This window comes from Triturus cristatus, chromosome 5_1, assembly GCF_964204655.1.
Source record: "Triturus cristatus chromosome 5_1, aTriCri1.1, whole genome shotgun sequence".
NCBI lineage: Eukaryota > Metazoa > Chordata > Amphibia > Caudata > Salamandridae > Triturus > Triturus cristatus.
The window spans coordinates 1,010,745,400-1,010,762,590 of record NC_140587.1 but is presented as its reverse complement, the minus strand read 5'-3'; the positions used below and the strand labels follow the sequence as shown (position 1 = coordinate 1,010,762,590).

The window sequence follows — 17,191 nt, the reverse complement described above, 5'->3', positions numbered from 1 at the left end:
AAAATCAATATATTATATGAAAATAATCACTTCTGTGACTATACCTTTTCAATACATTTTGTTTATATACCAGTTAAAAGCAAATAGTTACAAGATTCAATTAATTGCTAATAATATCATTACCCTACAGTGAAGCTCGTGGGGGACCAACCGTAATTGACAACCATTGTGTGTTCTAAGGGGTATATGTAGGAATTCCAAAGTAAAGCATAAGTCAGTTCAGAAATGGGAGGCAAGGGGTTGAGGTGAATTGTGTTTTCTTAAACGCCCACAAAAAAAACAGAAGCTTAATTTATGCATTCCAGAGACTACGGCTATGGAGTGGATCCGGAGGATAGCATGTTGTAAGTATCCTTAAGTGTTAGAACTCCAGGCTTTCATTAAACTGATCGAAGGAACTGCCTAAATAGCACAGATTATACGTGCTCATGCAGACCTGGGCCACTTTTCTCGACTATATATTCAAGGTCTCCTTATTTGAAAGTGATCCCTTGAAGCTGGATGCCTTACTAAGCAGTTTTATTTAGTACAAATATCACCATAAAGGACTAATCACCCACTTTCAGGAAAATGTGTGATAACACTTAAACAAGCACTGCCTTATGACAATGTACATGCTACTTTGGTAGAGGATACTCTTTCTGCCTTTGCTGTTAACATTAGGCCTAAGCGTTGATGGATTTCATTGATCACCTTTTCCAATAAGCAACAGAAAACATTCAGACACAGGAATCGCAGAACTTGATTTAATGCAATTCTGGAAATTAGGAAAAGCACAGTACAGAAAGCACGCAAGGCTTGGACCCAAAATGTATGTGTGACTTAAAGAAAAAAGCTTGAGTCTCAGGGAGAGATATCAATCAATCAATCAATCAATCAATTTCTTTATTTCGATGGTTAAAAAAATCATCATAAAAAGTACACATTATAAAAACACAACGACACATGATTTTATATTACATAAATATAAAAATAACCATTGGTCAGACTGTTACAATTCATATAAAAAGCGATATATTATTCAAGATAAGTTAGTCTCTGGTGTTTCTTAATCTTACTGCCGCTTTCAGAAAGCTTATTACTGAGCATAAAGTATGCATGTCGTTTGCTCTCTGAAGGAACAACAGGGCTATTTTAGCATGACGAAATTTTCCATTTTTTAAAATTTCGACCAGAAACATACGCCTAGGCAAACGATAAAATGGGCATAACAGTACAAAATGAAGGGTGTCCTGCGGAGACATATTGTCGCAGCCGCAGGCACCCTTCTGCTCAATAGTTACAGTAAAACCAGACGGATAAGATAAAATATTGTGCAACAAATTGAGCCTAAAACGGCACATTAAAAACCTATCCTGCTGATTATGCATCAAGAATAGATAGGGTTCCATACCCACTGCCTCTTTAACTAGGGAGTGCGCTACAACTGAACGTTTTAGTGCAAAAGCTTTAGTCTCCCTAAGCATCTCCAATTTATCAAGCAACAGTCTTTTAATTTGCGATTTGCTATTCCTTGAGATTAAGGCAGGGGTACTAAAGAGGGTGTGCTGGCCTACGGACTCTAAAGTTGTTTTGACATATTTTAGCCAAGGGATTAACATCCCTTTGTCCCTTTGTATCAGTCAGAAAGAATTTCTTTGCTTAATACTGCCTCCGGGTTAGCCCAAATACTAAGCCAAGCCAGGACCGGTCTAATCTTGACCTGATCTACAATATATGGGATTCCGAGTTCGGAATGTGCGATTTCAGCTGGTATTGAATGTGGGATCTTGAGGATTCTACGAATAAATTTATCTTCCTCTAATTGTAGCTGTTTGGCATCCCTAAAGCCCCACACCTCGGCTCCATATACTGCTTTGGCTATGCTTATTGAGCTATATAAGCTCATTATTTGCTCTGGGGACCAACGTCCCAGTCTTTGGGCAAAGTTCATGATTGCACCACATGAGGAAGCCAGTTTAGTACAATGTTCCTCCAGTAGTGTATCAAATTGAATCTTGCCATCAAATAATAGGCCTAAATATGGGAAGGTGGTTACAATGCCCATGGTGTGAGTCCCAATTTTGAACACCGTTTTTTTTTAGTAGGTTTTTTTGCCTGCAATCAATGCAAAGGACTTGGTCAAATTCACGGAGAGGTCTAGTTTTTCCATGAAAACCACAAATCCATTGATCAAAGATTGAAGACTTCTCGGTGTCCGAGCGAGCAGGACCGCGTCATCCGCGTACAATTGTACCGGTATTTGACGCTTCCCTACCTTGGGACAATCAACTGCCTGGGCTATGAGGCATGACTCCAGGTCATTAATATATAATGAGAACAAGAAGGGGGCAAGAATGCACCCCTGCCTTACTCCGCTAGAGCATGGGAAGGAGTCAGTTTGCCCCCCCTCCATACTAAAGCGAACCCTAGCTGTGGTGTTCCAGTGTAATTCTCTCAAGATATTTATAAGTCCCCGGTCAATCCCCAAAGTACTCATCCTTTCCCAAAGTTTACTTCTATTCACATTATCGAAGGCCGCCGCCAGATCCATGAATCCCATATAAACGGTGCCATTACTCGCTCTCGTGTATTTAGCGACCAGTAAGTATAAGTTTAAACATTGATCACTGGTTGATTTTCCTGTTCTGAAACCATACTGGGTATCCACTATTGTGTGGTGCTCTTCAGTCCAGGCCATCAAACGATTTAAAACCACCCGCCCCAGTATCTTGGCCGAGACATCGATCAGTGATATGGGTCTATAACATTGGGGGATGTCCCTGTTTCCTTTTTTGAAAATAGGTACAATCAAGGCAGTGGACCACGACCTCGGGAGTCCTGTTTTAATAGCTGCATTTAGCACCCTCGTTAGAATTGGCGCCCACAAGTCAATGTTGCTTCTGTACAAATCTGGAGGGGTGCCGTCGGGCCCTGGGGCTTTATTTGGAGTCAACCCTTTGATTGCCTGAATAATCTCAGCGAGTGTGAAATCCTGCACCCAACTCCTTTTGCCATCCCAATCCCCTTCGTGTTTAGAATCTATAGAATGATTATAAAGGTTCTCAAAATGGGTCACCCATTGCTGCGGGAGAATGTTTGTACTGAGGACCGGGGCGTTATGATCGTGGAAACAGGGCCTGTTTATGATTTTCCAAAATTCAGTGAAATCCCGGTTTTCTCCAGCCTCTCTTAAATCGGCCCATAGTTCTGCTTTTAGGGTAGCCTTCATTTCTTTAGTCTTGATTTTATAAATTTTTCTGCACTTTGCCACTTCCACTGTGTCCCTTGGGTTTACCTTAAGACTTGATTTTAAATTTCTTAGTGCTCGTGCACAACTTGCGTCAAACCATCTTGGTTGGGTCCCTGATTTACTAGGACCTTTTGCCTCCAATAATTTTTCGGCCAGTTTAGTTAGTTCCCTAAAAGCAGCTACTAAGTCAACTCCCTCTATTTTAAAATCTAGACACTCTTCAACCCACTTTTTCCCCTTTACTATCAATGCGGTGTAAAATTCCGGGGCATTGATTTTTGCCCATTTTAAACGCCTTCCTTGATCTGATGGCTGTAAGATAGTGTCCAACTGTTTATTCATTTCAACATGACCCTTGTAAAGTATTTCTATAGATAAGGGATTGTGGTCGCTAAAGGGGCTCCATTTAGTGCATACCTTCCTGATCCATTGTTTGGCAAAGGCGGATATCAAAATATAGTCTATAATAGACGAACATCCCCTACCTTTAAAAGTTGGTACCAAGGTACCCTTTGGCCCTGGAATTACCAAATCAATGGTATGTACTAGTGAGTGACTACCTACTAGTTTTGTAAGTAATATGCCCTCAGAACTATGCTCGAAGTGTGTCCCTTTTCTGACTGGGCAAAGATCCCAATCTATTGTTACCGGTATCAAGTATGAGCATAGGTGACAATTTAAATCTCCCATTAAGAGGACAAATGAATCTTCCCCTCCTTTTCTTAGATCGGCTTCCTGTTTTAATCTAGCGTCAAGTTCCTCTAACACGGCATTAGTGCCGCTTCCTGAGCCTGGATTGTAGATATTAAATAATTGTACCCTAAGCCCATGTCCTTGAAATGTTATTGCTTGCAGGTTTTTTGAGGCCCAAGATGGCACGGTCCATCTCCCCTTTAAATTGATGTCGACATATATTATTAGGCCTCCTTTAGCTCTACCTGCCCTACTCTCTTGTGCAGGGACAAAAAATAACTTATAGCCCTCCAAATGGTAAAGATCGGGCTCAACCGCCCAGGTCTCCTGTAAAACTACTATGTGGGAACCCCTTAATTGTTTCCTACAATCTACGTTAGCTATTTTTTCTGCTAAGCCTGCTATGTTCCAAGATGTGATTTTCACCTTACCCCCCTGTTCCCCGGTCAGATTTAAACCACAAGCATAAAGGTCATCTGCCTCCCTCTCTTCAGGCAGGGGATCTTGCATCTCCCCATTCTGATTCTGTCGGGTGCCTTCCTGGGAGTTCAGTATATACCTTCCGGCAGGAGTTGATTCAGTGGTATCCATGGTCATTCTTGTTTCTTTCCCCACAAATTGTGTATCTAGGTTGGTTAGTCAGTCATTTTCATCCAAGTATTGAAGGGGACTGAATCTGTTCTTCCACTGCGGGCCGTCCAAATCTAATGGTGGAGAGTGACTATATTCAGGATTTCCCATCCTATATCCATCTATTCCTCCTTCCTTCCTGCCCTGATTATAGGCCAAGGGGTATGTAATTCTGTGTCTAGGATAGAAGTAACATAGAGGCATAGATTGTATAGTACTGGTTGAGTTTTTGTTATAGTCACCCAATATGTACTCCACTAGATCTGGATTCCTAAAATTTACAATTATACAGTCCCCTTCAATATCCTTCTCTCTGATCCCCAACCATGATATTCTCCTCACATGGATAATTGCTCCCCTTTCCCTTCCTTGTAGAGGTCTATGTATATTAAGCCAATTTATAATCTTGCTTTTTAATTCTAAGTATGGCTCTTTTTGGCCCACCCTGAGTTCAGGTACCCCAGCAAATACCACAACATAAGGGCTTGCTTGGGGGGGTAAGTTTACTCGAGGGGGGGGGGGGAGGGAAACTTTGCTCTCATAGCCTTTCTGTTGTTCATCAACCTGGCTGCGAGAAGCAACCTGCCCTGACAGCTTCTGACCCCGAATGGGCTGGGCCTGGATTTTGACGTTAGGTTCTTTCTCGTTTTCAATAGAGCCTCTGTCCTGCAAGTGAGCTGTGATTTTAGGCGGCACATGAACCTGGACAATAGTACATGGCTCATTACTTATGCAGTTATTTTTCGTAAGAGGTGGCCTTGAGGAGGGGGTTGCAATTGATGTTGAATTTCCAATAGCGATGGGATTTATAGATTCCTTCAACCTCCCCTGTTTTTGCAATTCATTAGTGATTTTATCTAATTTGCTAATTAGTGGTTTTATTTGGGAGGTAATGAGGGTTTCGAGATGTTTTTTCAGATCACTTATTACCGGTTGAAGCCATCCTGGCGGAGTTAATGGGCCTTGCACATCTACTTCTATAACCTCATCTTCTATTAATTGTGTCTTCCCACCCCTGTTAGTTGATTTTAATTTTCTTACGTGCATATTCTTTGTGCCCCTTTTAGGCGGTCTCTGCTTTAGTATAATTGGTCTTTTTGCTGCCCTGACAAAGGGTGGCTCGGCCTCTAATGCCTGCTGACCACATGGTACATTTTCAAATGAAATATCTGGGCTGTTATCCTGTAAACTATCGCAAAGGTTTGCGTCTAGAGCCCGCGAAAGTCTACTCTGCATTTGTATATGGGGATTATTTGTGGGGGTCATTGATAGGCGTCTCTGGGTGCGCTCAATTTCCCCATCCACCGCCCCAATGACCTTTCGTAACATCAAATCTATGGCAGTAGGGGGTGCTAAATGTCCAACTACGTTAGCAATATCAGGTCCAGATTGTTTAGTAATCAGCGGGGTACTTGCTTTCCTCTTGGTTGATCTTGTTTTGGGTTTGGTAGCCATAGTACCCTATCAGTCAAAATCCCCTTTCTCCCAATATGTACAAAGCAGCGTGGCCAAATAATAATCACAATTTAGTGTTTCACTGCCCAGGAAGTCAGGGCACATCAAGTGTATCAATTAGAGTCCCCAGGCTATAATGAGCAAAGACAACATCCAACTTGTAGATGTTATGGACTTTATCCACCACTCCAACCTAACGAGAGGGCCACTATTGGCTTGCAAAGCAGTCAGCTTGCAGTACCTTGGTGTTTCTGCCAATGGATGTGGCCCAGCCCGGCCTCCTCGTGCCTCTGAGGGCCACAGAGGGCCCGCCCTTTGCCCGGGCTCAGCCCGGCGACGCCCGCGCGACGCGGAGGGGGCAGGCGATCTTTATGCGCCTCCGGGCGCTCTCAAGGAGGAAGTGGGCTTAAGCAGGAAGTCACAGGGCAGCTGGGAGCTGTAGTCTCCCCCCACGGAGGCCGCCTTGTTCAACAAACGCCGGCAGCGGAGGAGAACAGACAGCGTGTGGACCCCAGCAACAACGGTGGCAATGTCAGCTCCACGAGGTAAGCGTTTCAAATCCCCCACTCCACCGAGGGGCAGGCGATCTTTATGCGCCTCCAGACGCTCTCAAGGAGGAAGTGGGCTTAAGCAGGAAGTCACAGGGCAGCTGGGAGCTGTAGTCTCCCCACACGGCGGCCGCGTAGTTCAACAAACGCCGGCAGCAGAGGAGAACAGACAGCGTGTGGACCCCAGCAACAACAGTGGCAATGTCAGCTCCACGAGGTAAGCGTTTCAAATCCCCCACTCCACCGAGGGGCAGGCGATCTTTATGCAACTCCGGGCGCTCTCAAGGAGGAAGTGAGCTTAAGCAGGAAGTCACAGGGCAGCTGGGAGCTGTAGTCTCCCCCCACGGCGGCCGCGTAGTTCAACAAACGCCGGCAGCGGAGGAGAACAGACAGCGTGTGGACCCCAGCAACAACGGTGGCAATGTCAGCTCCACGAGGTAAGCGTTTCAAATCCCCACTCCACCGAGGGGCAGGCGATCTTTATGCGCCTCCGGGCTCCACGAGGTAAGCGTTTCAAATCCCCCCAGGGAGAGATATCATTAGACTGTGAATGATGGTAAAATGTGGACCGGAGAAGAGGATTACACTGATCTTTCTTTGTTATTAAACAGCAGCCATTGTTTATGACATTTTAGCAGGACTTAATTACTCATAAACCCAAGGGAAGAAGTCATAGTTCAAATAAACACTAAAGTACAATCAGATTTCTCTATGGAACCTCCTTTGACCCACAACTCTGTTGCTGCCTCCACTTTCTTCGCTGCTCAGGATCCTCCGGCCTCTTGGCCTCGCTTTTTTTGTGCCATCGCCTATTTTTCATGTATGTTTCTGTATACTTCAATTTCAGGAATAATACTTGTGTGCATTCCACGGCTGCAGGAACGCTTGGTTGTCGCTCCTTCGAGGCCACTGTCAAGTGCAAATTTATAATTGAACGCGCTTCACCACTTGGGGCTACTGCAGTTCTGGCCTCCAGCCGCAAGAGGGAGCCTCAGGCTACGCTCTACGCTAATCGTTTATCTGTGCCACCGCGCTCATTGAAATCTGACAGCATAGCCAGCCGGGTGCGTTTAATCGATTGTGGCTCACGCCTGGAGTCTTTCCCTGGGGTCTGTACTGTGCCATGCGTAGCGCGTGTCTGCACCTATTATCCCGGACCCAGGCGAAGTCTATCAGCCCAAAGTTGTTCAGTGGGCAAACGGTGTCCTGCAGGGTCTGATCCTGCTGTTACACCTCTGGGCTCCATTATTGGTTGTGCCCACACTCCCAACATACCCTTGTACAAAACTTGGTGCCTAGCATTTTGGCTCCTGTCACTAGCTCCAGTTCCTGAGATTATCCTGGTGAGTTTCAGTGGTACTCGCCTATAAAAATAGGCACTTTGAGTTTCACTGAGGAGACGTACCTAGAGAAGGATACCACTACTTACCTGCCCATTGACAACCACTTTTGCAAGGTCATGGACGCCTCTATCACGGTGGCCTCCCTGGAGAAGACCGTATTGCAGTATGCAGAGCGCTGCTTTTAACCCCTCCCTTCGAGGGAAGACAATTTTGGGCTTACGCCCCTTTTACATCCAGGGGGGCGTCGCCCCAACCTCACCGCTCTCTAAATGGACCCCGTGTCTGGCATCGAGTTGGATGCCTTTGACAGGCTGACGCCTACCTTTATGACCCCTGTACAGCCTGCGCCCCTGATATAACTGCAACCCTCAGAACTCACACCCACGGCTCCACCCTCACCTCTTCAGGCACCCGATTCCCCCTCTGACTCAGAAGGAGACCAGGATTTGGACTCCCGTCCATGGGGTCCCTCTCCCCGCCACACGCAGGAAGGACACATCGGACATGCTTGATCCGGAGAGCCTCCTGCATCTCCGGTCCTCGGAATAGGTATGGGAAAACAAAGTTGGGGCATATGTTCTCGGGGCGGCTGCATAAGCTGCTTGATAAGGGGGTACATAACCGTCTGTGGACAGAGTGCCCACGCCCATATCTGGGGGACAAGGTAGCCCTCACGTTCGACACTGATGAGCGGATGGTTACTTTCTTGGGGAAATACATACAAGACCCCACGAAGGGGATTGACAGATCCTGGTGGGCATGCCAGGAAAAACTTTTAGGCCTAGCAGGCCCCTTAACCCACATTTTGGATATGGTGTAGGATGCCCTATCAGTCTGGGCCCAGCGGGCCATCATCCTCCTAGGCAATGCAAATTGCGCCCTCTCCACAGAGAGGAGCCACTCGATTTTCATAAAGATCGACCCTAAGTTGGGGGACCTGGACTCCTCAGAGGCGGGGTCCATCGCTCAAGGGGGTTGTTTGGGGACTCATCCATTCGAGGACTAGGCAAGTTTGTTCAGACTTTTAATTACCTGGACAAGACGTAGGCTTCTATAAAGCGCATCTTTACACCTCTGGTTTTCTCCTGGGCTGGTCGAGGTAGGGGGCACTCAGCTGGCCGCTCTCAACAGCCAGCTTCCACCTGAGGACAAGACAACAGGAAGGGGTGATACCAAGATGCCTCCAACTTAGGGAACTTCTATCTTACTCAGGGATACCCCTGCCACAGTGGAATGAGAGAAGTACAACATGGCAGTTACTCCCAGGGAAACAATCCAGGTGAGTGTTTAATCCTTCACGCAGCAGCGCCTGGGGGCAGAGTGGGGAATTTTCTCCACAACTGGCAGGTCCTCATATCTGATGCTTGGGTGCTCCAAAGAGTACAGGGGTTCCAAATAGAGTTTTACGGATTCCCCTACCAGGTAAGAATCCCCATCCCTCTAGTTTTCTAATCAGCTCTCGCTGTCCTGGTGAGGCAGAGGTCCTGGACTTGCTCCACAAAGCAACAGTTGTGAGGAAGTCCCCTCACCCCCACGGTTTTCTCAGCAACCTCTTCGTGGTAGACAAGAGGGATGGGTTAAAGACCGGTAATCAATTTGAAGGAATTCAACAAAAGGTTGGTTTACCAGCATCTCAAGATGGAGGGCATCCACCTTCTAAGGGATCGTCTCCTCCCCAATGATTGGATGGCGCACCTGGACCTCAGAGACACCGATCTCACAGTCCCAGTCTTTCCTCTGTTACACATCCTTCAATTTTAATGGCAGTGGGAGACATTTGAATTCACCACACTTCCCTTTGGACTCTCTTCCGCCCCTTGATGCTTCACCAAGGTGATGCGTCCAGTTGAAGAATACCTCAAGAGCCCGAGGCATTCCCCTCATCATCTATCTAGACGACATCCCCCTAATTGATCAGTGCCCTCAAAATCTCTTCCGACATCTACAGATGGCAGTCTTTTTCTGGATTCTCCAGGTTTCATAATAAATCAACAGAATTCGGCCCTAGTACCATCTCAATCACTGATGTTCCTGAGTTTCGTTATCCACCCCTAGTCTTTCGTCTCAGAAAATGACCAAGATCAGACACGAGCTCTGTCGCCCCCGGCCCTCCACCTCTCTTCATCAAATAGCAAGAGTCGTGGGTCGACTGTAGTCCTCAATTCAGGCTGTCTTCCCGGGCCTCCTGCACTATTGGGCCCTTCAAAGTTTAAAGGCCTCTCGTCTCAGGAAGGGACTGACGTACTCTCAAGTGATCCCCTTATTGGAGGATGCCCAAGAGCAGATCCAAAGGTGGCTGGCTAACATGGAGGCCTCGAATTGGCGAGCAATTTTTGGCTCCCTTACCGACTTGGTTATAGAGACAGACGCCAGCGTCACGGACTGGGAAGCCACTTGTGGGAAATTCCCCACCGGCTGAAGGTGGTCTGCACACAAAAAGTTAATGCACATCAACTGCCTGGAACTCCTACTATTTTCGCTGTTGGATCAAGGATCGGGCACAGTGCTGTGTGCTCCTCAAGATGGACAATGTGGCGGCGGTCCGCTACATAAATCACCTCAGAGGGACTTGCTCTAAGAATCTGGCAGACCTGGCCCACAATTTTTGGGACTACTGCCTGCAGAATCCGGTCTCAGTAATGGAAAAATATCTCCCAGGAGTATCCAATCAGGTAGCCGTCATCTCCGGGATGTGAGCCTATGGTGTCTACATCCGCCGACCTTCTGAGCGCTATGCGAACATTGAAGACCATTCTCAGCAGATCTTTTTGCATCTCGCCTGGACCCCCAGCTCCCGAGATACTTCAGCTGCTGCCCAGAGCTGGAGGCAGCGGCCACAGACGCATTTGCCTATATTTGGCAACCGGAACAGGGTTATGTGATTCCTTCGTTTGTGATGATCATGAACCTCTCGGCCTAGGTCAGCAGCCAAATGGCAGAAATTGAAGATCGCAAGCTTGGTATCCGTTTCTTCTGGAACTTTCTTGGTACTCTACAATCCCTCTACCCCTGTTTCCTTGTCTCCATCGAGATCTGGAGGACAATCCCCTCCCCCTAGTTCTGGAGGTGTCTCTGTCTCTCATAGCATGGAGGATTACAGTGAAAGCTGGAAAGTCCAAGGCCTTTCGAGACACGCTGCATCACTCCTCTCCAAGGCTTGGTTGGACAGCACAGTCAAACGTTATAGATCGGCATGGTCTAGATGGTTGGCTGGTGTCATACATGGTGTCTGGATCCCATGGGGGTGGAGCTTGTCCACATTCTGAATTTCCTCGCCTCCTTGGCTTCGGAAGGCCTGGCATATTGAATCATCAACACTTTTAGATCGACGATTTCAGCCAGGCATTTGCGGATGGGCGACCACCTAGTGGGGGAGCACATGTTGGTGTGTAAATTCTTGAGGGGCAATTGCCTTTCTTTCCCTCTGGAAACCAGGTAATCTGTTGTATGGGACATTAATACAGTCCTCACTTTAAACTTGTTCTGGTCAGCAAACAGATAAACATGAAGGGAACGCCAACTAAACTAGCCTCTCTTCTCTGCTTAATATCTTGCAGATTTGTCTCAGACATCAGATCTCTGGCTATAAAGGGTAGACTATTTACCCCAGAAGGGGTCTCTTGCCATATTTCAAGATGTACAAAACATAACTCCCGCCTGGTTAATTACCCTTCTTCTCCAGATTCCCCAAAATTGTGCATGGTGAAATGTATAAAGGCTTATGAGGCACTGACGGCGGATGTCCGTCCCTACAAAGAGCGACAATTGTTGCTTGCTTTATGCAAACCATTCAAGGTGGTCTCCTCTCCTACTATAGCCCAATGGGTTCGGTGAGCCATGCAGGAAGCCAGCCTTGACACTATGAGGTTTGCAGCAGACTCTCCCAGAGGGGCGATGGCTTCTAAGGCGTTCTCCCTCGGGGCTCGCCTAGAGGATATACTCAGTGCCACAGACTGATCATGAGACTCCACCTTTAAGAGGTTCTATTTCAAACCAGTCCCCAATATTGCTTCATTGGTTGTAGATAAGCTTTAAACTAGTGCAATCCCTGCCTCCTGTCCTGTCATAGAATGAAAAAGTTCCTAGCTATCATAACAGAAAGTTTCACTTCTATTACGGACACAGAGGCAATGATTAACCCACCAATAACTCTTCTTCCTGCCCTTGAGTGGGATAGATGTTTGTCGTTAGCGTGAGTAGATACTTCCCCTCTCTCGAAAGTTCATTGTGTTGATTGACAGTGTTTAAGGCATGTTCATTGCTTGATATTGCATTAAGTTCTCAGGCATCAAGTTTCATGCATATTTGTTTCACTTCCTCTTAGGATCTGAGGGGGTCAAAGCCAGATTAAAGGTGCTACTCGCCGTCTGCAATCACAGGAAGAAAGAGGAGGCAGCAACAGAGTTGTGGGACTAAGGAGCGTCCCTGGAGACATCAGAATGGACATTATTGTTTATTTGAACTATGACTTCTTCCCTTGGCTTTATGGGAAATTAAGTCTTATTAATGTTTTAAACAATGGCTGCTATTTAATAAAATGAAGAAAGATGAGCGTAATCCTCGTCTCTTTGTCCTTAACAGAACTGAAAATTTCCATTACGATAGGCAGGAAATTTTTCATTCATCAGTAAAAATAGCACTACCGATATCTTAAAGGACCTGAAGTTGCTGAAGAGACCCAATGAGCCTGTGCTGACCATTTGAGTATCCCATGGAAGCAGGAGAGGGTACGTAGCTATACTAGAAGAAAACAATTACCCCAGATATGGCCTGCCTTTGAGAAATCTGTTGTATTTGGGGACAAGCAGGGATCCAACTCGGAGGTGGAGTAGGTGACAACAGCAGGTAGTCTGGCAGTGCCACGTCTTTGATGAAAATGTGATAAAAAGACGGCACATTTCTCCAAAACCACATAAGTCTCGAGAAAACAAAAAGGGGAAATTCCTCAAGAAATAAACTGAAGACAGGTGAGAGCCTTACGAATCACGAGTGTGCAGGGTGTGCATGCACAGAGAGACAGGGATACATTCATTACACCCTTGCGAAGGCCCCAGACCTGAACGGGCTCATAGCATGGGCTAAAAAATGTTAGCATGATTTTTTGAGGTTACTTGAACAGTTATTCAAAACATACCTCAACACATGCTTTTAGCTGTACCCAAGGTACCCTAGGAATAAAGGATACTTTTGTGTATACCTGTAGGTACCTTTTACTACATTTCTCCATCTGGATCCCTGCTTATCCAGTTATTCAATCTAAGAACTCCCATTTCTATCTTTGGTTGTGTCCGCACTGGTGGTACCATCCTACCAGGGTGTGGATAGGCGCCGATGATGAAGCATGTCACAATAAGTGAGTGAGGCATCTACTCCAATATCTTTAGATGCCTCAGAGGTTTGAGGAGGGACCTCCCTTGAAATATTCAAGTTGTCCTTGTGTGTGAGATTTATTTTGGGAGAATGCAACTGGTCTTATTATCTCTCGCTTTCTACATTGTGGTGGAAGCCAAAAAAATATGTCAATAAATTAGCTGGAGAAGTAGAGTCCATAAACAAACTTTTTTTTTACTTACCATTGCTACAATCAATCTTCATAACAATGCAAATGTGATACTTTAACACCTCAAATGGGGCAAAACACGCTGGCATTATCTTATGTGGTATCGTACCATGAATGGATTACAGGGACCCAGCGACTTTACCACAAGTCATTTGATTAGCAGGTCTGAAGATTACAGCCTTTATAGTTTGCTTCTCTCTGAGGCACCCACAGACTTAGAGCCTTGAAAATCTATATTCTGTATATCTATATAATGAGGTTCACCCTTCATTTGAAAGCCTTAAAAGGATATTGTAGACAAGCGGAAAAACAATGGAGGAAACACTGAGGCTGAAGTTCTGAAGCTCTTTAAACTAGCACTTAGAACATACCATAAACAAATTAGAACAGAAAAGAAGACACTATTCTAATCTAATAAATAGGACAGATGCCAATCATAAAACTATCTTTAATATAGTGAAATCTTTCACTAATCCCACAAGCTTAGATCGAGAAATTCCTCCTTCACAGGACCTATGCGATAGAATCAGTGAATTCTTTGACAACAAAATCAAAGACCTAAAGAAAGATGTCACAAACATACCACCCCAGCCTAATAAAGGGAACTCGCATGTTTTAAGGAGATAAATCTAGAACAATCCAGGCATGCCATCCTTTCCTGTAAGTCAGGTTCACCATTCGATCCATGCCCTCCGAAAATCTTACATGCATTGGTGGATACAGTAAATCCCGTTATCAATCAGATCATCAATACCACCTTTAGGCTAGGAAAAATCCCTGATATCTGGAAAACTGCTGCTGTGAAGCCACTCCAAAAAAAGAAACTTTCCGACCCCACCACCCTCTCCAACCTCAGAACTATTTCACTACTACCATATCTGAGTAAAATTGTGGAGAAATTAGTCAATGCCCAACTCAATGACTTTCTGCAAGAAAACAACATCCTGCACCCCAGGCAATCAGGTTTCAGACCTGGCAACTCAACGGAATCAGTGCTGCTCCACACCACTGATACCCTAAAGCTTGCCTTGGATCCGGGTAAGGGAGGGAGTACTGATTCTGTTGGATCTATCGGCGGTGTTCGACACTGTCTCTCATGACATCTTGAGAGACAGATTGGAACACAGTGGAGTTAAAAATAAGGCACTGGCCTGGATTACATCTTTCCTAGATAATAGAAAACAGATTGTAACACTGGGAAGTTACAAATCGGGAGAAAAATGGCTGTCATCGGGGGTTCCCCAGGGCTAATCCCTGAGCCCAACAGTCTTTAATCTTTACATGACACCACTTCTCTCTCTGATAGCCACCTTTGATGTTGAATCTATTGCATACGCTGATGACACTCAGCTGATCCTCACTCTGGACAAAGATTCCACAGCGGTGGAAGAGAAGTTTCACCACTGTCTTACAGCAGTGATGGATTGGATGAAACTGAATCACCTTAAATGCAACAGCTCCAAAAACAGAAATTATGCTGTTTGAAAAGTCCAATGTATTTAGGCCCAACCAGTAGTGGCCCTCAGATTCAGATGCTCCACACACAACAGTAGATACAGTCAGAAATTTAGGAATAAAATTCGACTCCACACTATCTTTACACAAACAAGCATTTGCTATCGCAGGCATGTGCTTCCAAACTATAAAAACTCTCCGGAAATTCTTCGACCTACTCCCGGTGCCTGCTAGGAAGACAGTTGCAGCATCCCTAATTCTATCTCGCCTGGACTACTGCAACGGTCTGTATGCAGGAACGAAAAAGACGGTTGTGAAAAGATTGCAAGTGGTCCAGAATGCAGCAGCGAGATTTGTACTGAAACTGCCTAGAGACTCCTCCTCAGCAGCAGCGCTTAAAGCGCTTCACTGGCTACCGGTCCACAAGAGGATTCTCTTTAAAATCCTGACCATTACATAAAAAGCCATAAGCGAATCTAGACCAGAATATCTCAAATCCAGAATCAAGCCATACACCACCAAACGTACTCTGCGGTCTACTTCAGAGAACTTGTTAATAGTACCCGACTTCAAATTGAAAACCAGGGGTGGAAAGACTATGGCATTACTAGGGACAAAAGCCTGGACCGTTCTACCCACTCAGCTGAGGCACACACAAACGTAACCTACCTTCAGGAAGCTCCTCAAAACGTGGATTTTTGCTACCCCAGACCACCTGGCACTATCTCTTATTTAAACGTTTTACTCAGTCACCCTCTCCTCTGTGAAAAGCTCCTAGATTTCCTTTTTCCGCTAAGCGCCAAGATGCTCCTTGGAGTGAACGTTGCGCTATACAAAAAACTCTTTCATTCATTCATTCATTCATATCAGACGAAACATGTGTCAGCTGCCAGATGTGTATATATTTTTTCAATCAAGATATGTATGAACACTTGAGAAACAGAAAACAAGAATGCATGAATTTCTATTTTAGGCACAATAGTTGATATTTACAATACTAACTGATTATGTGTGCTCCAGTATGCTTTTGATAAAATAGAAATCCAATCTGGGTTACAATCAGGTATATAACCTATTGGTAGCAGAGTGTATGGTACTATGGAAGCACCAATGTAATTGTGGAACAACCACACCGGACACTCACACTTTTGTTCTTTAGATGTTCTAATATACCTAAACCACTGCTGCCCAAATATCTGTAATTGATAGTATGAATATTGAATTACTCAAGCTTGGTTTCATTTTTTGGCAAGCCATATCCCACTCTTTGTTTATGTCACCCAGTTTTCAACTGTTCCTTGATGTTTAGCAATATCCCACCCATGTCTCTTCGTAATGCAGCGTACAGATTAGCAACACACCTTCCCCCAGTGCTAGCAAAATCGGTGCTGCCAGTGTTTTTGTTACTTGGGGTGCCTTCGGAAATTCTGCCCACAGTTCTCCGAGTGTGTGAGCTATTTTTGCATTCTGAAGGAATTGCCCAGGCTGGACACCAAAAGCAACTCTTTAAAGGATATAAGTCCACTAGAGTTCTCCAGCCTCCCTCTTTCCACTGTGCCATCCCAATGACATATTAGATCTGTTTTAAAGGCCAGAGAAACTATATCCGCATATGTGGTACAAACTGAGCTCTTTTAATCATCTTCTATACCACCCTTTCCCATGTCCTGCCCACTTGTGTTAGTATGTATGGGGACTGCTTGAGTATCTGTGCACCCATCATCTGTAACTCTCACAACACTATCTGTTTGTGTATGCCCTCTAGCAGCTTCTTTTTCAAGGTCAGACCTTTGTCCATCCATTGGGTCACATGCTACAGCTACATAGCCATATAATAAAGTCCAAGGTCTAAGAAGTCCCAGTTAGTTTTGAGCCTCTAAGTTAACCCTACTGTGCTTATACACCCACACTAGTTATTTGAAATACTGGTCTAGCTCTCTAAGTAAATGTATCCGCGTAGGAGTCTGTTAGCCTGACATCCTTGGTGTGGTATTCCCCAAAACATGTTTGCATTCACCCCTCCCATCTTCTGAATGCTTTTGCTCGCTCCCTAAAACATCATCAAATTGGGCAACACCTCATAGGCATATTTAATTTACTTACAAGTCCCTAGTATATGGCACTACATGTGGCCAGGGCCCGATGATTAAATGCTACTCATGGGTTTGCAGAACTCGTTGTGCCACCCATTAAAGTAGAACTTTGAAACAAGCCTCAGGCCTGTCACTGGACCAATTTGGCATTTTCTTGTCCTAACCATTTGTGCCTCTGCCAG

At 45.3% G+C, this 17,191-nt stretch overlaps 1 protein-coding gene across 2 annotated transcripts in view; it reads right to left on the bottom strand.

The window, feature by feature from the left end:
* LOC146832786 (kinesin-like protein KIF17) overlaps positions 1 to 17,191 on the bottom strand; it is a 930,557-nt gene that overhangs the window by 420,361 nt on the left and 493,005 nt on the right. The window lies entirely within an intron of this gene.